The sequence below is a fragment of the Anas acuta genome, chromosome 2, assembly GCF_963932015.1.
Source record: "Anas acuta chromosome 2, bAnaAcu1.1, whole genome shotgun sequence".
Classification (NCBI taxonomy): domain Eukaryota; kingdom Metazoa; phylum Chordata; class Aves; order Anseriformes; family Anatidae; genus Anas; species Anas acuta.
In genome coordinates, this window is record NC_088980.1 from 72,683,602 (window position 1) to 72,709,635 (window position 26,034).

General features: G+C 35.0%; 1 protein-coding gene across 4 annotated transcripts in view; it reads right to left on the reverse strand.

Annotated features, from left to right (window-relative positions):
- Positions 1 to 26,034, reverse strand: part of CDH18 (cadherin 18) — a 434,225-nt gene that overhangs the window by 295,287 nt on the left and 112,904 nt on the right. The window lies entirely within an intron of this gene.

Consider the following 26,034-nt stretch of genomic DNA (forward strand, 5'->3'; position numbering starts at 1 on the left):
ATATAGAAACTCTAAAACAGTTTCCCTGGGTTTTAATCAGTTGGCTAACATGTGCACATGTGTCTTTATTACATTTATTTTTTAATTTTTTTATGAAGTGATTTTTCATTTAGGCAAACTGTAGCTATTTACTTCTTCAATCTTTCTGAAGGGATCCCATCATCATAACCTCTGACTCCCGCAGATCAAATTAAAGCTTTTTTTTTTTCTTGATAGTGGCTAGAATAAACAAAACAAGGCCAAAGAAATATATGTATTATACATATAAATACACCTATATATCTGTAAAGATTCATGTATACAAAATCAAACAAATTTCTCTTTCTCCTCCAAAATGTAAAAAGTTTTCACAGGGCCCAATCTCAACAACAACCGACAACATGCTTCTCTGTTTTATTTTTTTTCTGACAAGTGATTTTATGTTGCTGAGCATACAACTTTTTACCACTATTCCACGTTTATGCTCTGGATGTAGACAAACACTGTTAAAGCATTTAAATAAAACCTCAGTTGTAAAGGGATGAGGTATCCAAAAGTACTATTACTTTTACAGCTGGAGGCTGCTAAACTTCATTAAATTTGTACCCAGATACCGTAGCTTTAGAAGGAAGCTACTGATTCCCTTACTCTCTTTGTGTTTGACTACTGACTGCAGCAGCAGTCATGTCTTCGTATCTCTCTCCTGCTCATTCATGCTATTCCACCATCTCACTCCTGTTCATTCATGCTATTCCACCATTATTTTCTTCTGCCTCTTCTTCCCCATAAGTGTAGTCTAGGCTTCTAAAATCTATCAGCCTATCAAGAAGAAAGCCATTTTTCATGGTATTTTCCAAGTTACTTTAACAGTCTTTTGGCACTTAGTGGAACTATGAGACTTTTATGATATCAGTGTTATGTAAATTCAAATGGTATTAGTCATCGCTACTAAGAACTTCTTCCTGAAATAAAATAAAGCTTAACAGATATTTTCCAGTTTGAAAAAGGAATGCTGATTAACAATACACTTTAGATATTAGTGGTCTACTCCCAAAATGAATGGGAATATCAAACTGAGAATGAAGTCTGCCTGACAGTTTAATTCTGCCAATCACACCTGATGACTTTGCTCTCCATTCAGCACAGACCTCACTTGTTTCATTTCACTACTAGTAGCTGTCCTTACGCATCATGAATACTACATCAGTAATATTGTCCCCAGTGTTATGACCTGACACCAGCCCTATCAAACAATTCCATGTGGTAAAACCTTATTCAATTACATTTACTCATTCTGTGATAATTACAGATGGGGGGGGGGGGGGAAATGGTCAAAACCAGCCCATCTATTACCAAGTGCTGTGCACATGCCTGTCATCTCCCCTTTGGATGTACAGGCCTGCATTGCCAATTTATAAAAGGCATGCTCTACTGATGCTTCCCATGGCTTGCTTTCGTTAGGTGACAGATCTAGTGCAGTACTGCTGAAAATAACGAGAAAAGAGAACCATGATTGCAGTTGCCTTTGAGTAAGACTTTTTGAATTTATAAATATTTTGGGCCACTCTTTAATAGAAAGATTTTGTTATTACTAGCTCCCTGTCCATCTATAGGACACAGACTTCACTCTCCACTTACATAGCACAGCTGGGTCAACTTTAATTCTTTACCTGGAAAAATCTACCTATGTTTAGTATCTGTTAGTGCAAATAAGCAGTTGGAAAGAAGAAACAACCCCACTTCAGCTGTGCAAGTCGTGTGTTAGTGGCCCCACAATACGTTTAAGAAAATGCCTGAAATGAGATCTTGCCTTTGCCAGAAGGAACATTCTTGTATGTAGGATGGACCTAATTAGTCCTAATTATCCAATTCCCTATGCAGACTGCCTGATTCTTCCCATTATCTTTCTGTTTATTTAAAATATTGACTAGCAGTAGTCTTCTTGTGGATATTTCCTGTACCAAAGACATTGATTAAAAATAAGGGAAGAAGTCACAGAACATATACTCCAGGCTCGGAAGGTACCTACAGAAGTAGGAAGAAATGTGGTTGCATGTGGCAACCTTTATTTGGAAAGTTTTGAGATTTTAACAGAACCCTGTACCAAACACAGGGCCTTTAAAAGCAGTCTGCCAGTATTATTTCACAGGTATCACACCTCAAAAGTCATGCTGCTGTTTCATACATACGTTGCAAAGCTATACATTATTAACCATAATTATATAGAGAACAAAATTTAGTATTAATCATGGCAGACATCTGTAGCAAATGAAATTTGAAAACCCAGGTATTAGCCTAAGATATTTCCTCAAAAAGTTCTCCAAATAAGGAACAGCCATTTACTGCATGATTTATACAATAGATAAAATAATATTAGTAATAATGAGCCACTGTCAAATAGTAGAAACTCCAGCAAATTGGCCATCAGCAACTGGAAGCAAAAGAATAATTAGCAAAAATAATTAATATCGTCTCCCAAAATTATCCCCTAAGCACCATGTAGGATTACCAGCATATGTACACTGACAGCCTGAAAAATCATATTAAATAAATAACCAGATGTTGGCATGTTAAATGATAAAATTGGACTAACTGAATCTCCATTCAATGGACCAATTTAGTCGATTTAATCTTATTTGAATAAATTCATGTGAATTTGATCATTGGTCACTGTTTATATTAAAAAAAAAAAAAAAAAAGAATAGAATAGAATAGAATAATGAGAAACAATAAAATACTATTATATATGTTAAAAAACATCTATCATTTGAAAATCATCTATTTTTAGAGCGTATAGCAGTATCTTCCACGTCATATGAATTCCATAGTGGCTTGTGAAGATATTACAAATTAATTTTCCTTTGCATTTCCCTCCCCTAGTGTATTTTTTTTTAACCAAATGAAAACATTTTTGATGTATAAAAACTGGATAGTTTAAAAAAAAAAAGGCAGCATATACCCTTTGAGACACATCAACAGTTTCCTATATCAAGTAAAGCAATAATACTGGCATGAATTTTAATAGATGTTGATTCAATAAACGGCAGCATCCCAAATTGTGGATGCAATGCCACAACTGCAAAATTAAGCACTAGATGTGAAATTCTCTTTTGAATTTCCACATATTAAGCCTATGGAACACTGTTCAGAGATATCAGAATGGTGAAAATGTGCCTAGTGAAATCTGAACTTCAAATAAGAGTTGAGCCATTTCAATTGCTTAGAGCTCTAAGGCATCCCCACAGTCTATCCACTTTCAGCTCAGAAAAATAAATGCTGGCCCCAATGTGAGAAAAGACGGAAATGAAATACAAAGCAATAATTTTGTATTCTAGATCAAATACACTGATTATTACTCTAAGCTACCATTTGACAGCTTAATGTAGATGCTCAAGATTTAGAAAAGTCTTTTCCTGGGGGTTCACAGTCACAGGATTTTTGCCGGCAAGGAAACTCTTATCTTTTTGGCTCTTTCTGCTGCTGTCGGGCACTTCTTGCTCTACAATTTTCTCTCTTTTCTTGTATAACAGACATTATCTGAACTATGGTGACCTAGTTTGCAGAAACAATCCAGAAAAAAATAAAAAATAAAAAATAAAAAGAACCATTTGGGGAGGTGATAGGGCTTAATTTCTTTTCAGCGTAGCTTTTTAAACCATTCCCTTGTGGTGCCAGAGGAATGCCAGTGGCAGCTATGGGGAAAGTAATGCAAGAATGAGTGTGAAGGAAGGAGAACAGTAAACTACACATGAAGCCAGTGGATAAGCTGTATGCACAACTGTTATTCCTCAAATTCTGACAAAGCAGAAGGAGGTGTTGCCCAGCAAACTGGTAGGAGATAGTTTAGACCAGACAAAAGAACATACTTCTTTACATAGAAGATGCTAAATGGCTGAAATTTATTGCCATGGTAGGTTGTGGTGGCAAGTAGTATCAGCAGTCTCCAAAAAGAACCAGTCCAACAGAACTGGCAGGTCAGCCCAACAGTCCTAGTGATGTTGGTGATAGTCTCTAGTCCTAGTCCAACTGGTGATGCTAGGAAGGCACTGGACCACAACAAGTGGCCAGGTTCACCTGCCTTCTCCTGCCTCCTGACCACCTTCTCCTACTGACATCATCATGAGAGCATTTTGGCACTTCCTGCTGGTCACATGCCCATCATCAGGAGAGAAAGCTCTGGGCACCAAGGGGCACCACGTGTCCAACACAGCAATCCCACTTCCTCATCTTGCCTTACAGCACTTGTTATGGGACTGAATTACTCTTTAACATTGCCAGTTCTGACAGAATGCTCGAATTATTTGAGGTGTGAAGAAACTAACAGAAAACAAAGATGACTAATTTACTATTATTTTTTTTACATCAAAAATAAAACTACAGCTGGCTTTTTTTTTTTATTTTTTTTCCCCCTCAAACTTGAGAGGCTAGCATGACTGTGCGATTCGGTAAGTAAATGGGTTGCACTTGCTTTCTGGGAGCAGCATATGCTACCAGAGGGTAAGTTTTAAATGACACATTTCTATCAGTTACTAAATTGAAGCTGCCTTTGAAACAGCTGATCTGCTAAATCTCTCATTTGAATCATTATGCAATCCTAGTTTATAAAAAATGAACTATTATCTTGTTCTAAATTTTGTCCTAAGAGCACATCAATAAACAGACCTAATGCTCACTTTCACATGCTCATTCAAAAGCATTCTCCCAAATTCTTTACATCTACAAATACAGGAGAAATGTCAAGCCTTCTTTTCTGAGGATACTTTTCTCAGTCTTCTAGAAATACTCAGAAATGTTAACACTATTTTTCTAATGCATGGTTATTATTATTCTTGCTTAGAATGAACGATTTCTCACTTTTTTTAAAGGCCAGTTATTTGCCAAAGGTAACCAGAATGTGAAAAGATTAAACATTAAAAAAAAAAAAAAAAAGGACTCTGAAATCTGTTTTTAAGAGCTCTTAATACATTTTTCCCTACTTAGCATATCTATAGGATTCTCAAAGATGACAGGAACTGAACATAATGATTGAAAGCCAAAGGTTTAACACAAGTCTGCACTGCAGAACTCACATCAAAAAACAAATAAACAAACAAAGAAACAAAAACATATTTTATTCTCACATAAAGGAGAAAGAAAGAGTTACTACTCATTTGATTAATATATTTTTCTTACAGGCCCTACTGCCCAACATATCTAGCACGTAAAAACAGGCTTTTTTTTTTTTTTCTTAAAGTGTATCACACATTAATTGTCTGCATGTTTTTCAATTTACAGTATATTACAGAAGTAAAAATCCTAAAACCCAATTTCTATTCAGTGCAACTGTAGCATGCTAAATTATGTTTTCTTGCTATAATTGAGTCCTTTGACAATAATGAAATCTTTAATAGAATTTTACAACTATTAGGAGCACTCAGCCCAGCAATATGAGCTTAGCTCAGACAGAACAACCTACAGGTTACACAAACAGGAATTCCAAGACCATAGTTTCTTTGTTTTCTGGAGTCTCTGGGCATTTAATATGCCCACCAAAAGTTGTGTTTTCCTCATTCCTCCTTCCTCATTGGTTTTTAAAGAGACTGTCTCCAAATCTGCATACCTCAAGTACTCTGCAGAGGTTAAGAATTATTTCTGTGGCTAATCCTTGTCACCATTTTAGAGAGTGCACCTCTTGCATGAATTGCAACATGTAAGTTTCTATGAAACCATAGAAACTCTGACAATCAAACTGTCATAAATAGCACTCATGAGATGGAAGTCATCGCCACAAATAATAGATGAACAGATGAATCTTCTTTATGTAGATATTTTCCTCTACCCTGTCACTGTGTTGCTGAGAATTGCGGTGCTCAAGAAAGCGTGTTGTGAAACAGTGAAGCTGAAAGACAAAGCCTTGAAAATACAACTGAAGCAGGTGATATTCTTTTATGTAATAAGGTGAATCCACATAGAAAAATGCAACTCCATTACTTTATTTCCCAAGACAAGAGCAACATCGATAACTGCATAGTAGAAATGGAAACTTTCATATCTTTTTTCCATATCCTTTAGTCTGCTGGACCAAAATAAAGAAATAGCGGTGAAAAAAGTTATTAGCAAATTCAGACACATGACTGCCTATACAGCATATCAGCTGATTCAGTTGCACTGTTTTCCCACAAAATTCAAAAAATGAACAACAAGATACTAAATTATAATCTCACATAGTCAAAGAAATGCCAGAAACTAGAAGTTCATTTTCACCACCATGTTTAATAATTATGTTCAAAAATGTTTGAAAAAATTCAAGATCAAACATTGAAATAAAGTAAGGTTTTTTTATCAACAAATTACCCACAAAACTGCCTCATATGGTTTCAGACTTCTGGTTCCTTTTAATCATTAACAAAATGTGTTAACAATCTGACAGAGTTAACTGGTATAAAACCAAATATTTTCAAAAGTTTTATAATATTCTGGGAAATTTCTCAATAAATGCAAGAGCACTGATTTCTGATTTAGTGGCCAAAACCTGTTCTTGCTGAGCTCTAAAGGCAAGTTATTCAATTTCCATCAATGCAGTAATTTTGAATACCAAAGGAACTTATACCAATATAACTGGAATTAGAAAAACTTTGGTCAATAGCATGTCTTTAAATCTGTATTGATGTAACAGGATTAGAATGTGATCCTAAGGAACATGATCACTCCAGCCATCTTTTTTAAAAATAAATAAATATCCTACATAATGTTATAAGCATGAATCCAACACCATCTAAAAGGAGTGTAGTATATTTTACCACCCATTTTCTTCTAACTCTCCTGTCCACTCAGGAATCTGATTTTTAAAAGATGACTGGTAATAAATCTCTGCTGAAATAGGATCTCCTGCCATGGTAATCCTTCTCCCAGGAGATTATATGAACGATGCCAGAAAGCAGTATCCTGCATATCTAAACACAAAACAGTGAAGCCAGTGGTAACCTATGCCTTCATTTCTTGTGATTCACAAAGCTGAATCAGTTCATATCTTGTTATTAAATTATACATGTAAATCTACAGCTGAAGATGCCAACATGATCCATGTAATTGATTTATATTGATCATCCACTTGCCATGGGGATTGCTCTGTGAAATTACCATCCTCATCAGAGGACCACAATTTTCCACTGCAAGCGGGGCAGACGCTACTTACCAGGACCCTCCAGGCAGCCAGACACTTCTCTACTGGACTGTCAGTGGGACCTGCCACCAACCCTGCTCACCTAACCCAGCTCAGGTGTCCCAGTGCTGGAAAGCCTGATTTTTTCTACAAAGTTGGCCTGAATTTGATACAAAGTAGACTTACTGACAGCATCACAAGACAATGGGATTTTTTCAATTTACAGCCTATATATCTTTAAACATAGCAAAATGACACTGTACTGCAGCAGTGAATAGTGAGTAGAAAACATCTGACATTCTAGCTATCTATCTAGACATCTGGCTACTAAGACGGTGAAGGGCCTGGAGGGGAAGACATATGAGGAGTGGCTGAGGTCACTTGGCCTATTCAGCCTGGAAAAGAGGATGCTGAGGGGAGACCTCATCATGGTCTACAGCATCCTCAGGAAGGGGACATGAGGGGCAGGTGCCAATCTGCTCTCTTTAATGACCAGTGATAGGACCCAAGGGAATGGTGTCAAGCTGCAATGGGGGAGGTTTAGGCTGGATATCAGGAAAAGGTTCTTCACAGAGAGGGTTGTCACATACTAGAACAGACTCGCCAGGGACACAGTCATGGCACCAAGCCTGTCAGAGTCTAAGAAGCATTTGTACTGTGCTCTTAGTCTCATGGTCTGAATTTCTGAGTGGAGCCAGGAGTTGGACTCAATCCTTCTGGGTCCCTTTGAACTCAGGATATTCTATGATTCCAATGCCAAGGTAAGTAACTGTCAGAGAAAATCATGGTGGTCATTACAGTAAGCAATATCCTCAACAACCCATTAATAGAAAAATTACGGAATAAACTACTTTCAGGCATATAACAGTCTGGAAGGCAGGACACAAACGTAAATTCCATTATTTTTTAATGCAAACTCTTGATAAAGTTGAGGAAAAACACTCAAGGTTTTTCAATATAAACGTCTGTTAAGCACCTTTTCACAGAATCACAGAATTTCTAGGTTGGAAGAGACCTCAAGATCATTGAGTCCAACCTCTGACCTAACGCTAACAGTCCTCCACTAAACCATATCCCTAAGCTCTACATCTAAACGTCTTTTAAAGACCTCCAGGGATGGTGACTCCACCACTTCCCTGGGCAGCCTGTTCCAGTGCCTAACAACCCTTTCAGTAAAGAAGTTCTTCCTAACATCTAACCTAAAACTCCCCTGGCGCAACTTTAGCCCATTCCCCCTCGTCCTGTCACCAGGCACGTGAGAGAACAGACCAACCCCCACCTCTCTACAGCCTCCTTTAAGGTACCTGTAGAGAGCAATAAGGCCACCCCTGAGCCTCCTTTTCTCCAGGCTGAACGAGCCCAGCTCCCTCAGCCGTTCCTTGTAAGACTTGTTCTCCAGACCCCTCACCAGCTTGGTTGCCCTTCTCTAGACTTGCTCGAGCACCTCCATGTCCTTCTTGTAATGAGGGGCCCAAAACTGAACACAGTACTCGTCTTTTCTACACAGTACTTTTCTATTCCTCAAAAATAATGAAATTGGAAACAAACATTTTGGAGATTTGTTTCTTTAATATATGTCTGATCTCAACTGGATGCAACATCATAGCAAAATTAGAATGCTTATTTTACAGTGTCCAAAGCAGTTATTGAGAAAGTAAAAGGTTAAGGGAAAAACAAACAAACAAAAAAAAGCCCACAAAAAAATCCACACACTTGAAATTTTTATTTTTTTATTATTATTATTATTTTATTTTTATTATTTTTATTTTTATTTATTTTTATTTTTTATTGAATTCCCAAAAGATACTAAATTCAAGGTAGTATCAGTAGAAACACAAAATAGAAAACACAAAGAAAATAGAAAATTTAAAGAATTATTACTTTTTACCAAATGAATGATTATTACAGTATACACTAGAATTGCTATTTTAAACATGAAAGTATAATCTTGGTGTAAAGCCAGCAAAATACAACGGTTGTTTACAAACAAAATAAAATGCAAAAAGCCTATAATCTTTTTATTTGAAATGAGGATCTAGACAACATGTCTATATAGAAATGACTAAAAATTTATCTGCCATTTTATTCTGAAGACTAGGCAGAGATATTTGTTATTTGTTGTTGCTCTTGATAAAAAATCTCCAGTGAATGATCACATTGAAGAGGGTCAACCTCTACTGTAGCACAGCCATATGCATCCACAGTGGAGGAAATTAGCTGCTTTGTTATCTAGCAGTAATACAAAATAAATTTCATCACTGAAAAAAGGTTAACATGAAGAATGTAAGCCTTCTAGATATTCATATTAAATGGCAAAATACGTAACTGAACCTCAGAAAATCTCCATCCTAACATTTTATTGCAATGCACTTATAGAACGTTCCTTATGATCAGTACTTGGTCAAGGTCTACAAAAATAATGTTACGACAAATGGTCTTTTCACTAAACCCAATTGCTGATACATTCTTCAGAGTACAATGTCTTTTCATACTCAAACTCCCGTACCCAGGAAACAGAATTAAAACTACCTCAAATTACACATATTTTGTGATTATAAAGCATTTTGAAGTCCGTAAATCAGAAGAACCATTTCAATAATAATGTAGCAATAGCATGACTATGGTAGAGAAAGTGTGAATACCCCAACTAATAATAATGAAAAAAAATGTTATAAGAATGAAATAAACAGTTTCCAATAGTTATGCAACTTCTTTTGCAGACTGCATGTAAGATTTTTAATTAAGGTCTAGTTCTCCTTCCAGAGAATACAGAGACCATCTATGTTAGAAAAGGAAATATAAGCAGTCCACAGAGTGAAACTATAAGCACTGTGGTCCCTGCAACTACAAGACACACCTTTCAGGTGATGTACTTCTAACCTGGTCCTGCAAATAAAGTACCATACAGCAGCTGAAAAATACAGAAGTGTGCTTCCAGAGCACATCTTCCACTTTCTTCTTCCCTGAGAGGAAATCATGTTATAACTGTTCAGTGATGCAAAACAAAAGTCATAGCTGTTAAAGACAGATCTGCTTCAAACACATTCCCACCATATTTTGTTGATGATTAATAGGTGAAATTTCAGAATGAACATATTGAAACCTTATAAAATCTACAAGCAAGTAAAAATGGTGCCTTTATTTATTGACTTCTGCAGGCCTTTAAATGGAACTCATATCTGTGAGAAATGAGCTGATACACACCTTGACAAAATTTATCTAAAATTACAGGAACTGAATCCTGACGTTTTCTTAAGAACAAAAACTTCATCCTTAAACTAGAAGTGAGAAGTTAATAATAAACAACAGATAATAATAATAATAATAATAAAAACCTACAAGTCTTTCTATGGTCCTTTCTCATACTATGCTTTCTTATACTGTTTTTTAATAAAATTTTGAAGTTTGGAATTTTGATGCAATGATGTGAAAGTTACACATCTTTCTCTGTCTAAACACCTAAGAAAAACAGATCACCAAGAACCAAATTATCAATACATACACACAAATTCAGACAGATGAGGCTGAAAATGCTGAAATGCCATTGCACTGACTGCATTTAATCTGGTCCATGGCCTACAGATTTTCTAACCCATATTTGAGAAAAACAGATATAATATGTAAGCACTGTCAGTTTACTTAACAGAACAGATATCGGTAAAGTATTAAAAAATGTTTCAAGTTAGCTTCCTAAATCATAGTTTATCACATTTATAAATGTAGCTGAGCACATGAATATTACCTAAGGTCTGAAATGTTTACAACAGAAAAAAAAAAACAAAACACATTTAGAAAATATGCTGTGTAATTTATGATTTTTTTTTTTTTTTTTTGCAATTACAAGTTAAAACCTGTTCTAAACTTTAAGACAATCAAAAATTGAAGTTTCCCATTCTAAGAAATTCCTATCCACTTCGCCACATAACAACTTTTGCTCTTAACAAGTTTTTGTTAAAAACACAGAAAACTGGACAGTATGATCATAATATGCTTGTCAGAGTAGCTCTGAAACAATTCAGGTTAAGACTACCATACAAAAGCTCAATTCCCAAATCCTGAATCCTTAAAAGCAAGAGAGTAATTCAAATAGAAATTTAGCTGAGAACTAGCTTTCAATTCCCAATCCATTCAATTTTGCCAACAGGGACTTTAGACAATTTCCTTCAGTTATGTAGTCTTTCCTTTACATATAATTATACTTGTTTGTTCATAATAAAGAAAAATACTCAACTACGTACATATCTGATTTTCAATCATACAAAAATATAAAATCTACTGTACTCTCAAACAACAATTTTCACTGTTATCTGTGAAAATAAGATTTTTCACAAATGAAACAGTGCCATCTTGTGTATTACAGACTTTCTTGTCAAAATAAGAACATTCTTTACCAGTGATATTCATAGGATTTGTGTGTGTGTGTGTTTGTTTTTGTTCTTTCCTAAGAATGATACAAAGTGTTGTACATAATGTTTGAATTTTACTGAGCAAAACAGTAACTCAAGTCATTCACAAAGCTCTGTTAAAATGATTTAATATCTTCTATTACAACAAGCAAAATGAAAGCCAATTTTCAAACAAAAAGCTACAGAAAGTTAGATGTAGTTTTCCACAAACATGTTTTACTCATATCATCTTAGACCGCAGTCTCTCTGTACAATGGTTTCAACCAAGTTTTTAAAATATAATTTATATAGGCTTAATCTACATCTGTCCAATGTCCCTGTGCACCTTTGTCCTCATCAAATACCTCTATGAATATTGATGGCCACCATTAAAATGAACAACATAGTTAGCTTGCAAAGTTTTCTTTATAGCTTATGGATACCAAAAGCAATTGTTTTTCTAGGCAACCAGAAATAATAGGTACTATTGCATTCTATTACCACATAAGAAAGAGTAACACATTTAATAAACAGTGCACAGTTGCATTAATTTGAATGCTAAAATAAAACTAAATCAACCCCAAACCAAAACAAGAATACTCTGCTTAACACACACGAGTAAGGATACAGAGTAATTAATAACTGTAGAGCAGCTCTTACTCTTATTTTTGTAATTTAAAAACTGTGACGATACATACTGCCTATAATTTGTTAGACACAATCAAAATGGTTGTTTAATCAGCTAATTCAAAGCTTTCTGCTTTCATAAAATTAATTCCTGATGATTATCTCTAGATTTGCTCTGAAAAGTAGACTGAAGGACACAGCTGCTTATAGTACAACAAACTCAGTACCAATAATAATAATAAAAAAAAAAAAGAAAGAAAATAATATTCCTTGTCCATTTCTGAAGTAATCCCCTCTATTTCTATAATTTTTAAAAATTTCAGTATGTCCTAGCCGTTTGCTAAGGTGACACAAATATTACAAAGCTTTTAAAACATAAATAGATTATTTCTTGAAATCACATATGAACACAATCAACTATACAGCCTCATACTTAAAGAAAGAAAGAAAAGAGTAGCAGCTGAGAGGAAGATTTCTTGGGAATAAAACATGAGATAAACGGCAAGACTGAATGTCAAGATTTGATATGTACCAGAAAGGCAATTATGAACTGAATGATGTTTACATTATGAAATAAAAACTCTATCACAGACATCATCTCCAGAGTACTTCATGACACTCTTTTAACTTGCTGTGCTGAAATTAATAGAAAGGCAACTCTAAGATAAGAATACTTATAAAATCTGTATCTCAGGGATGTATCATTTGACATTACAAAGTAAGGAGCTATGCAGATAGATAGGAAAAAAAAAAGATAGAGACATAAATACACTATATAGCAACTCACTCAACCTTGCACACACAAGAAATACTTACAGAAGTCAAGTTGCCTGCACTTTTTGATAACTAAGGACCATTTTAGGCAAGTTAAGTCATGAGTCAAATCACTCCAACTATGATCCTAATTTGCTATTTGACTCTAAGGATTAACAAATACTGATATTGTGAAATATTGTGAGCAATATCACAATCTGCATGCCTACTTGCTAACAATGAGGGAAGGTAGAATCCAGAAATGCACGTGGTAAATCATACACATTTTTAACATGCAATAGGAAAAAAAAATCATTACAAACATTTTGATTTATAGTCTCCCAAAGTTATCAAATGCTCTTCTTACGTAAATGAGTTCGATATGAAATTGCATTTTAAATGCGTTTAAAAATTTTAAATACATTGCAAAGGATTTACTTTGAATGCTACTGTGTAAGGTACAGAAACAAGAGTAATTCAATTATTTGATATCTTCAGTGATTGACTTGACAAACATCAATCATAAATTAGACAGAAAATAGGCACTACTCTGCTAGCATGTACTGACTGTATTGAGATTTCAGTTCAGCTAACAAGAGAGTTCCATGTTATGATTCTAATGTGTAATGTTTTCTGTATTGGCTGCAAAATAAGACAACATCACACTAACAAAAATATTTTAAGCTTAAAGAAGTATGCACATGCAACAAGGTACTAAAAACATGACATTCTAATACTTGCCAACCCATTCTTTGATAGAGGTTTTTGACCTTGCTATACTTTATTTACTCAAAATTAAAGAACAATGAAAAAATGCACCATTTGCTAGTTACCTGCTTTTTATATTTTATTATTTATTATTTTTATAATAGTCATGTACAAGTGGACAGACTCTAAGAGCAGGTCACATTCAAACCTAGTAATCCTGAACCTGGAATACTTATTTAAATTGCTACACTATTATTAACCAAATAGAGTCAGCCATCCTCCTGAAATAAACCCCAAGTATTAAAATAGATGCACAAGGCCTGAAGAGCTGGTTGCATCTTTTTTATTAAATAATTTCCTTTCCTGTTTGTCTGTCATGTAGCAAAGCCTGCTGGCAGTATAACTTAACTTTGCTGTAAAAGAAATTTTTGTATTCTTACATTTTCCACGATCTTTTGCTAGTAATACTTATGTAAATCATTCACATCATTCAAATAGTTACATAAAAATCAGTTTTCACCAGGATGTCATGTATTTTATTTTTTTTTTAAATCTGCTTTTTTGACAATTCTGTTTCTTTATTTTGTTTTACATCTTCCAAAATATAGCAAAGAATTTACATTCTGAAAACTTAGGCAATCTGAAAATAATTTGTATCTTACCAAATTAACATAGGACAAACTGCACCCATTTAAAATGAGGGCATGGCATTTGACTCCTCTGTATTTTAGCTATTATAGTTCTTTGTGTTATCGCATACATCTTATGAGAAGAGCTGACAGAAGCTGGAAAGATGTGATAGCGGAGATGTAAATGAGGCTACACCAACAGAATATATCCTTTACCTTAATTTAAGTGGCAAATTGTTGGTAGAATGACTTTTCAATACAATTTAAGTATTTGAATGATCAAGAGAAATTCTATGCCTCCAACCAATTCACTACTTACACACATACACTGTGCTCATTGCTAAGGCATGCTGCTATTCTTTCACACGTTTTCTAGGTCTAATCTTCAGTAAAAACAATTTTTTAAAAAGAGGGTTTGGGGCAGGAGGTTAGTAGGAGGGAATGGTAAAATATTTTTTTCCATGTAATGGAAATGTAATCTTCTTTTAGCCACAGCTAAAGTGCTGGGTTAACAAAATAGCACCACAGACATTCTGAAAACAGATTTCAGTGCAGACTGTCAATGAGCCACACATCTCAGATGAAAAGGTACAGTAACATTGAAACCCATTAGATCTAGAAGAGAAAAATATTGACTGTAACCCCACCTGGCAATAGAAAGAGAACTGGAATATATCCTGGAATAACTGATTAAAAAGATTCCGTTTTAACTTTCAGATTTGTCTAATTATTTTCTAATAACATTACTAATTATATTATCTACCAATATTATTTATAAACCAAGTCCTAAGGTTATTTTGAAGCATGTGAAACGTTCTGTTTATTTCATATTCTTACAAATCACATACTTTTAATAATGTGCGTGCCTAAGAATGCATTGCTAGTTAATTGCTGAAATGTTAGATACAGTATCCATTAAGAAGACTCCTAAAATTACAATGGGAATAGAATCCAGTTTCTCATATACCTTTCTCCAGTGGTTTTGTTTTTGCTCTTACAGAGTTCAAAGCACCAAGAAAGAAAGACAATCTGGCAAGAAATCCTTAAATGAAACAATACTGATGATTCTGCCATGCCAATTTACATCAACTATTATCTATCCTTAAGATGTGTCACCATCTGAGATACCACACAAAATCAGCAGATTAATTCCTTTAAGTTTAAATCAGTCAACCAGAATTAAAAGAAAAAAAAAAGTTCAAGATCAGCAACAGTTCCTAATATTCCTTGGTATAACAGGTAGATCATGCCTTAGATGGAAAGAGTTGTAGTCTATTGTTAACAGATAGAACATAGTTAGAATGGAAGTTCAGTACTAAAATTTACTATTCTTTCATATTATATTTTACTACAATAAAACTGATAAAGTTTTTGTCTTAACTTTAGTATATTCCCTTTTGTAATAAAAAAATATAATAATATATGACCTCACTATATTACACATCAATCAAGATATAGTGTGTGAAAGTCCAGTGAAAAAACAAATAACCACAAATGACTTGCTTCAAGAGTCATCAGTCATTGTGATTATTGGACTGTGAGAGGGAAATGTCTGGTAGTACTTGAAGTGCTCTGCTTGTGCAGGAAAGTGACCTGGCCTTTTCAGCTCTCGTAAAGAAAGATGACCTCAACAAGTCCACTACATATTGTTGAAAAGCATGGCACTGAGTATATGACAAATTGCAAAGGCCTCCTATTCCTATTATTTACTTTTCTACATATATACCTTTCAAAATGATTGAAGAATCTGTATATAACAGATAGAGAAAATGAGGCTTATTTGCTAACATAATCATCAGTAAATATTATGGCACATTTGAACTGGCATTTTAAGGAGATTTTCTTGAGATTCAGTGGAGCTTATGCACTGCAGCCAAACATAACTGAGCCAGTATTTCCAATCATCTATCATTCACTATCATGTGATGCTAATATTGCACAGTATTAAACACATATGTGGTGAAATATTTAAGACCAAATTAATTCTTAGGAAAAGGAAAAAGAACATATTAGAAACAATGATAATTAGAATGATTATTTGCAGAATACCTGAAACAAAAACATTAAATACAACTCTAAATTACTACATATCTTAAATGGCTTTGGTGGAATAAATTGGAGCCATAAGCACAATAAGCCCTAGACCACTATTGCTGTTGACCTGAAGTATCTTGTGCTCCAATCAAGGCTGGTGTGTTACGTCACTGAAGAACATATTACACTAAGTATCTTTTCATTATAATGAAGATAGGGACATACTTGTTTGGGCCTAGAATGAAGAAGGAGTCACAAATCTCATTAACAGAAAATCTACTTTATGTCTTGAATGAACTTGAAGTAAAACTGGAGCATTTCTACTCTCACTGCCCAATTTGAGTAAGATCAGTCTGATTTTTAGAACTGTCATTCACAACCATTCTCAGAACATGTAGATTTTGGGAGTGCTTAGTGGAAAGAAGAAGTCATCCCTTTGGTATTTCAAAGTGTAATAATTTTTAATCATACACTTCAAAATCAACAGTAGTATACCAACCCATCTTACAAGATTTTTTGAAAGAAAGGATTAATTTTAAGGATTTAGTATGTATTACTTCTTGGACTCAACTGGCTCTACAGTGAAGAAGATCTAGCCAGGCTCTTCTCAGCAGTGCTCAGTGCCAGGACAACAAATAATGGGTACAAATTGAAGTAACCAGAAGTCACATTTAAAGGTAAGGAAAAAAAAAAAAAAACCAACAAAAAACTGCTTTTCTGTAGGGGTGAGTGAACATTGGTACAGGTTGCAGCACCTGCCTAGACACAGCCCTGGGCAATCTGTTCTTGCTGACCCTGCTCTACTTTTTCCATTAGACTCTCTCTCTCTTCCTTATCCTCATCACAGGTCCTTTATTTTATTGTAACCAATAATGAGATCTGAACACTAGCAGATGTGGAAAAAATATAGAAGGGGAATTCCTTGCATAGTGGAATTCCTGAAGGAATATGCAAACTGTAGCTACCTTAACTTCATTACTAGAAGAGCTGGTCAAATCAGTGAAAGAATGTTTTATCACTTCTCCGACATGAATTCCCTCAGCACATTTACCACAATATTCTTCAGAGTGAGAAGTTGTCAGTTGAAGCATAATTCTTAGAAAAATATGACAAAGGCTTGTCACTTAAGATTTGATTTTAATCTTTCTTAGCTCCTTAATGCAAGAAATAAAATGTCAGTGTTTCAAACTTGAGTTACAAGACAGTATCTTTTGGTAGTTTATTAACAAGGCTTTTGCTCAAAGAGAAACAAAATCTAATTCTGCTATTTTTCTTACACTGAACCCCTCCCCCCCCCCCCCTTTTTTTTTTTTTTTTTTTTTTTTAAGATTCAATGAATTCTTCCCGATAAAGTGCTATCACACCTCTGCTCACCACTGCTTTGAAAACTGGCTAGTATTAAAACCATGGATCAGTGAGAAACTGATGTGCTAAGTCAAAAGGATGTGTCTGGTGAATGCTGCTGGAGTGAGTGCTAGGTCGCGCTTTAATTAAATTCCTCATTACTGATCTGAAAAAGAGCATAAAGAGCATGCTAATGAGATTCACATACCTAAATTGGAAGATGCCATACAATCCAAACAACAGAGAGAAGTTTGGAAGGAATGGGAGGAAAATCTCCTGTCCTCAATTTGGAACATTTTTCATTATCTGGCAGTTGTTTTGTGTCTAAATCAAGTGCAGAAAAAAAAAAAAAAACTGAACTCTAGCATTTTTTCATGAGAAACTGCAAGCTGTTCTAATGTAAGATACCTTGGAAAAAGTGGTGGTGACCAGCAAGTTACACAACATTTTTCATGCTATATTCAGAGGCAGATGCAGCCTAGATCACAGTAGATTCATGGAAGGGTTCGTAGCATCATATAGCTGAGACCCTGCATGTCCTAACAGACTGCTAGTGTGCAAATATTGACCTCCACCAAATCACAGAACCATTTAGACCACAAATGACCTCCAGATGTCCACCTAGTCCAACCTCCACTGCCCTCTACTCCCTACTCCACTGAAATTAAAATAAGTCTGCATCATAGAAGCCAAAGGGAAAAGAGTATCAGCAAAGGAACGGTATTGTACTACAGGTCATTTCTGACAATTCAGAGGAGCTCTAAATCTGCACCCATTAGTACCACACACTTGACAGTAACTTTGCATTAAAGAAAAACTGAACTACTGTAAAAATGACCAAGAAAATAGTTAACCTAAGGGTTAGAGTAATTGAGATGTAAGGACAATATATATTTATTTATTAAAAAAAAAAAAAAAAAAAAAAAAAAAAAGCTTAGATTTAGAATGACAATACCAAACTGTTCAAATGGAATACAGATTTTCAACATCCTTATTCACCCTACAGAGGAAGCATGAGATACTTTTAGGAATGAATTGTTTGTCAAAATGATTGAACTCAATCGTGAGAAATGCTATGAAAATTTTAAGAAAGTATTTTCAAGGGTTGGGAAAAAAAATATAGAAAAAAATCACATTATTTCCATGCAGCTTATCTAAGTATATTTTTAAAGTTACAGGATCAAGACAAAACCAAACATGAGCATCTTTAACTATCAGACAATAAACAAAGCCTCTATATTTCTTTATCAGATCATTATGTTATCTATCACTAAAATTGATGGTAAACTTTTAGCTCCACTAGAATTAAAGGTAAAACATGCTACCTCTTTCCTTTTTATAACTTTCTGAAAGTGTTAATTCAGATGAAATACCAAATCGGGCACAAGAAACAATCAAAGGGATACCTGTTTTTTCCAAAGATATTAAGCAAAGATCTTAATTTGGTTTACTTTAGGAATTCCCACTTGAAAAAAAAAAAGAAAAAGAAATACCCTAAAGTGCATGACAGTTTCACCAGTATTTACAATAACATACACCTTTACCCTTAGTTTGATTTAAAAAATAAAAATAATTTTATTATATTATATATATAATTCCCATATATATATATATTTATTCAAAAATAAAGTAATTTATGAAGGAATTAAATATGATTTTTTTATTAATTATACTGTTTTAATAGTTTTATGTTTACCTTTTCTGTACACAAATAATGAAAAGAAATTATGAAATTTCTTACCAACTACAGTTTAAGCAATTTCCTTCATGTTACAGGAATGTGATTTGTGCTTAATTTACCTTAAGCGGGAGCTGAATTTCTATAACCTTTGCAATTCTGTTAATGCTTTTTCCTAATCAGAAATCTTAATGAATTTCTCTTTCTACTACTAAATTACATGGATCTGCATCTAATTATGAGAGAACTTATTAAATGAAATAGAGTGTAAATGAACATTCATTTAACCTTAACACTGCTTGGAAACCATAGATGTCATAGATGAATAACAACTGTTCAAAGCTTCAACCTTCTTTGGCTAAAACTGCTAAAGTCACTATTAAAAGAAACACAATGAAATAGTGATAGGATTTGCAAGACTATGGAACTGTGACCAAATTATTATTTGTTCTTCTCTGAGAAGCTATATACCATTGATCATGTAACATACCAAAATTTTACAGATGTAGACAATTAAAAGGTATTGTGTTGCAGAATTTTCAGATCACCCAAGGAAGACCATGTTGTAGGATAGCGTTAACTTTTTTCAAAATATACCATGAAAATGGAAGCCTGGATGTTAATCAGACATCAATCAACAAGGTTCTCTAATAACAGGGTAATACAGAATATTTAAGAAGTGATTTCACTAAGCTGGTTTAACTTTTAGGGGTATGCCTTAGTATAGATATATTTTCTTTTTATGCTTTTAAAATAAATATTATAACAAAACAGCAAAGTTTCAGCAACCTAAACTATCTCAGAATAAGCTGAATGAAACTATGAAGTGGAGTGCAGGGTCTTCATTTGACTTTTGTACTTCATAAGGTAATGATTTAACTCTGTATCACTTGCTCACTGCAACTTAAAGGTGTTCCTGTCTTTTATTTATTATATATATTGCTGTGGTTTAACCCAGGTGGCAGCTAAGTATCACATGGCCATTCACTCACCCTCCCACCCTCATACCTCTCTGGGATGGGGGAAAGAAATGGGAAAAAGAAGCCTGTGGGTTGAGATAAAGACAGTTTATTAAGACAGGATAATAATAATAATAATGTGTACAAAACAAGTCATGCACAATGCAATTGCTCACCACCCGCTGACTGATGCCCAACCTATCCCCAAGCAGCTGGCCCCCCTACTCCAGCTAGCCACCCCTGTATATTGCTTAGCATGACGTCAGATGGTATGGAATACCCCTTTGGCCAGTTTGGGTCAGCTGTCCTGGGTCTGTCCCCTCCCAGCTCCTGCTGCACCCCCAGCCTGCCCAATGGCAGGACAGAGCGAGTAGCTGAAAAGTCCTTGGCTTAGTGTAAGCACTGCTCTGCAACAATCAAAACATCAGCATGTTATGAGCACTGTTCTCATCCTAATCCAAAACATAGCACACTACCAGCTACTAGGAGGAAAATTAACTCTATCAGAGCTGGAACTGGGACATATATGTATATATGGTTTAGTGGAGGACTTGTTAGTGTTAGATCAGAGGTTGGACTAGGTGATCTTGGAGGTCTTTTCCAACCTAGATGATTCTGTGAGATATATATATATATATATATATATATGTATGAAAAAAGATGGTCATGGCATTTTACCCAACAAACAAACATATCCAGTTGACTGTAACACCACAGTAACTGTTATGTTACAACATCAACTTGTTTACAAAGAAAAACTCACTAAACCACACAAATACTAACACTAACTAAAATTTTCCAGTGTAATAAATCAGTTGTTTTTCTAACTTGGAATTTTGGAAGTTTTCTGTATAAATAACATTCCATAAACACCTAAACTAATATAACCAAACATATCACAACACGTTTCCTTCTGAATACCAGCCTTTTACAATTTGTAGGGTGGGGAAAGTAGGTACTGAGAAGGACTGTGTTTTGCCTGGAAAACAAAACAATCTCCTTAATTTGTAACTTAAGGAAAAATACAGCAACAACAAAAATGGGTATGTAAATTACCTTCTTTCTCAACCATAAACAATGATTATAAATCACTTCTTAGGAACTTGTAATACATAATCACTTTTTAAAAACATAATTTCAGTGTTACTTGAAAACAGTAGTAAATACATTATAGAAGGATTTTTGAGAAGGATAGATTTTTTCTTCCCATAAAACACTTCAGTTGTAATGTTCAGGCAGCTGTCAATTATTGGTGAGAAACATAAGCTAGTTGGGTTACAGAAGCAGTGAAGGTATGTTTCCACAGCAAAAATGCAAGCCTTGACTTGTTGCTAGCTCAGAGGTGTTTACATTCTACCCTCATCTGCATCGCTGACCTTCTGTTTCTCCAGTAAATCCCATCCATCTGTTCTTAAAGCAATATATTATCTATGCATTTCGCTTGATCTGTATAAACCCATTCCCTTACTGCCTTTGAAAATAAAGCTAGACAGTATCCCCCAAAATGTGGTGCCACAACCCCCAACTCTGTAACAGCCATAGTTTTAAGATGTATACGTCATCTTGGATCACAGAATCATCTAGGTTGGAAGAGACCTCCAAGATCACCTAGTCCACCCTCTGACCTAACACTAACAAGTCCTCCACTAAACCATCACTAAGCTCTAACTCTAAACATCTTTTAAAGACCTCCAGGGATGGTGACTCATGATGCATATGGGTAAAATGTATTTTATATAAGTTTTATTTTAGGTCTAGAAATCCAAAGTAAGAAAAATTCTGTATTGCACTACAAATGATCCCAAGAATAACTGTTTATTATGAAACTTAGCAATTCAGATTTACACTACAAGACCTTATCAGCTGCCAATATTTTAAATATTTGCATAAATATTTATTTTGGCACAAATTAATATTTTAAATAGGGATTACATATGCCTTTCAACGGCAGAACAGAGTATTAAACCCTTCACGCATAATCCAATTTTTATTTTTTCAAATTTGGATGGTGTATGAGCCTGCCTTTGAAAACAATTACTTTTATGCATCTGCTTGCTTCTCTTGAAACATGAGGTGCAGTTGAATTCAGAAGGACTAAAGAGAGGAATAAAAATTTATGCAATTGGGCTACTGGCTTCTACTTTGCAAATAGCAACAACTATTTTACTGGTGCCACACAGAACAAAGAAGGGCTGAACACTGAGTGTTCCAGCTAAGGCCCCAGGAGGAGTTTTAGGAACTAAAACATGAACCAAAATCCCCTGCATACTCTGATATCAAAGTATAACATGAGTGACAAAAAGCTCCTCACTGCAACTATCTTCACAGAAATGTAAAATTGTTTATGCATAGATCATTGGTTTAATTCAGTTTTAAAAATGTAATAGAAGATAAGTGAGCATTTTGGCATGCATTTTTTTCAACTTCAATATATATATATTTTTTTTCAACAAAAAATGAAAAAATCAGTCATAGATAGTATAGGACCTTAACAGGAGAGCAGTTTGTGGGATTGTATGATAACTCCTTACAAGGGCATCTACCCTTACAAGAAAAAAAGAATCCAAACTCAGTACGAAAAAACAGTTCCACCAGGGCAAAGCGTGCTGTCAGTCACAGCACATTAAGAAAAGCTAAGAGCCACTATGGTGCTAAAACACTGTGCTGGCACTTGCACTCTGGCCAACATCAGTGCAGTTCTCCAAAGTGAGCAACAAAGATATGATGAAGAAATGTCAGCAGCAGTAGGTGAGGGTGGGGTATGAGTGAGTCCTCACGAGAAACTGAGGAGACTGGAGTTCAGAAAGGGAATAGTTTCCTTTAAGAAAGGTTGGGAACCATTGCTGTAGAAGGCAGTTAAAGTGAGAAATGTACATAAGAAACACCTGTCTGAGCCTGCAGCAAGCCTAAAAGCAACTGACTGCCACATTTATTTCTGAAACAGTAGCACAAGGTCTCTGGAATAAAAAAGTTTTGTAGAAAAAGAAGAAACACGAAATAAAAGTTTTTGTAGAGAAGAAAAAAACATGCCTGAGCAGACGAGCAGATATTTATAGGCTGTTGTTAAAGTGATTCTCCCATTAGCCCACACATGCTTCAAGTGTGAAGAAAGGTGAGAAGAAAGAGTGAGACATCTCCCTGTCCACAATTTAACCACAATTTAAACATGTGAGGAAAAACATTAAGATTTATCTTTTTCTAAAAAAAATCCTGTATACTCCTGAAAGACACGGGAACAGAACTAACAGTAACCTCTATCTAGCCCTTCTTGTGAAGATGACATATTATTTAAACAGACAGCCTAAAATAAAAATGTCTAAATCTTTATATTTGTTTCATTAAACTATATGAAACTTACAGCTGATCTCAGTTTCACCCATTCAAAGTGCTGTGTGACTGGAAATTCTGGGCAGCAGCCTTCTCACTCCCAACTCAATTCCGTTCCCAATTTGAACTCTGGAAGCAATTAGGGTAAAACTTCTGGCTACTGACCAGTAAGATGATTTGTCAAGGGTTGTTAATATCCACTATTTTTTTCTGCTAATACCAACAATTTCTAGACAAACATATCGCTCAGAAATGCCTACAGTTTTAGAAGAAGCTATTTTAGCTAACATGTTTTACTTGAATTAATTTCTGCTGTCTCTCCCTCTGCTTGAGGAAAACTATAACTCACAAGATTCGATACATTCAGATCTATTACTGAGCTACTCATTAATACAGATTTGAGTCTTGGTTTAAAGATGAGTACAAAAATAGAGACATAGGGAAAGAAAAAAAACAAACTGACAACTCCAGCCTTAACAATCAAGTGGATGCAGCCACTTTTAAATCCTTGCAACACACTTTGTGTTTCTGCTTCTTCCCCTGTCAGATCAGGTGCCAAGAAGCCATTCATTTTGTTCATTACAGCTTCTGTATCACTTCGGATTAGAGTTTGCAGGCTTTGATTAAGCCTATTCTTAATGCTTCTAAATCAAACCTGTGTGTTTGATTTTCACTTTGTTCAGAGGAGCACAGTAGCAGGATTTTATAGGACATCCCTACTACCTCCTACAACAAACCTGACACTAACCTCTCCACAGAAATAATTTGAAAACCAACACAATCATTAAAACACAATCATGTCCATGCATTTTGTTCATTGCAGCTCATAAATAAATGTCAAATAGATACACTAGATGAAAACCGGGATGAAACAGTATCAAAATGTTATTTCCACCTTCTTAATGCATTTAAAAGCATATATGCAATAGTGATCTGCTACTTATTGCATGAGGATTCTTCCTCTCTGCATTAACGAACAGCAAAGAGATGACAAACTTCTTATATGTCACATATGTGAATTAAGCTGTAACTCTACATTTTAACAGATATCTCTGAGGCTAGACTCTTACACCAGTGTCATCCACCACACAACTTTTTTCTTTTTTTTCTGTTCTCACAGACAGGCGTTCATTGTGCTGCTGCAGCCTACTCATGTCATTCTTACAGCTATGTCTGACCCAGCCCTTCCAACCCACTCTTTAGCAAAAATCAGCTTAAAGGTGCCATTAGCCTCTCTCAACCACAAATATACCTAAACCTGCTAGGCATGAGAAGCTGAGCAGTTTATTTTCCTTTTAGCCACAAATAATCCTAACAACCTGAAAGCCATGTTTTGAGGATGAGGTCAATGTATCACAGTATCTTAGCTTTCTGGAAGAGGTCTTCCTTTTTTTTTTTTTTTTTGTTTCTTTTTCTTTCAAGTATTACATCTTTTAAATTAAAATCAGTGTTGTGCAAATAATATCTCCAAAAAGTAAAATAAGGTGTGAAAAGTAGCCTTAAAAAAAGGGGGGAGGGCTCCCTGAGAACAAAGCAATAAAAAGTAATAACAGCAACAAGGTGATTCAATTGCACACTACAGCAACTCACTTGTAACACATTTTATAAAGCTGAGTCAAAGGTTATTGTTGGGTTGTACAGCTTTCCTCAGAAATAACCTTGTTGTTCAGTCTGAAACATGACAGCTGTTTCTGAATGAATGAACACCATTCTAAACTGTGTCCTTGGCTGCATTTATGGGCTTTCTACATATAGAAATATGTATAAGGCACTCTTCTCATCTTCCCTTCCCATCTGATAATCTGTTTGAAAGGTATGATCTTTGGGCTCTCACTGCCCTCCTCACATGCCAAGATCTCTGTGCATTTGGCCAGGCATTATAATAGTCTCCTTACTTCATCTGGAGTTTTTAGTTGTCCCCCCCCCATGTATTCCACATTAATTTTTCTGCCTGAGAATTTGAAATGCACCATCATTACACTTATGGCTATTCCCATCTCAGCCTTGTACTGTCGTTGCTTCTTTAAACCAAACTCTTTCACACACGTGGGTTACAAGGATATCTGTTCTTTCTACATGCACCCTGTGCTGCTCCTTCCTGTTGTCTCCATTTCATTGCTGTATTGGTAAATAATTCAGCCAGTGTCAAGTCTAGAACTGGTAAAATTAGTTATTTTTCCTCTGTCCAGGAAGTAAAATCTTCTGTGTGAACAACTTAATCCCTGTTAAAGAATGAAGGAAAGGGTGATGTCACCTAAGAAGCTAAGTGCTGATATCAATCAATCCTGTGACCTAATTACAGGCCCATTAAAATTGACACAGAATACAGAAAATAGAGATGTGGTCTGTGTATTGCATGTGTTTCCTTCCTGGTTTTCCCCTTTTCCCCTCAAGTTAATTGTGTGCTATCTATAGATGGGTAGAATGTTATCTGAAGAGCTGGCACTGATCTTCTTCAGCATTTGAAAAT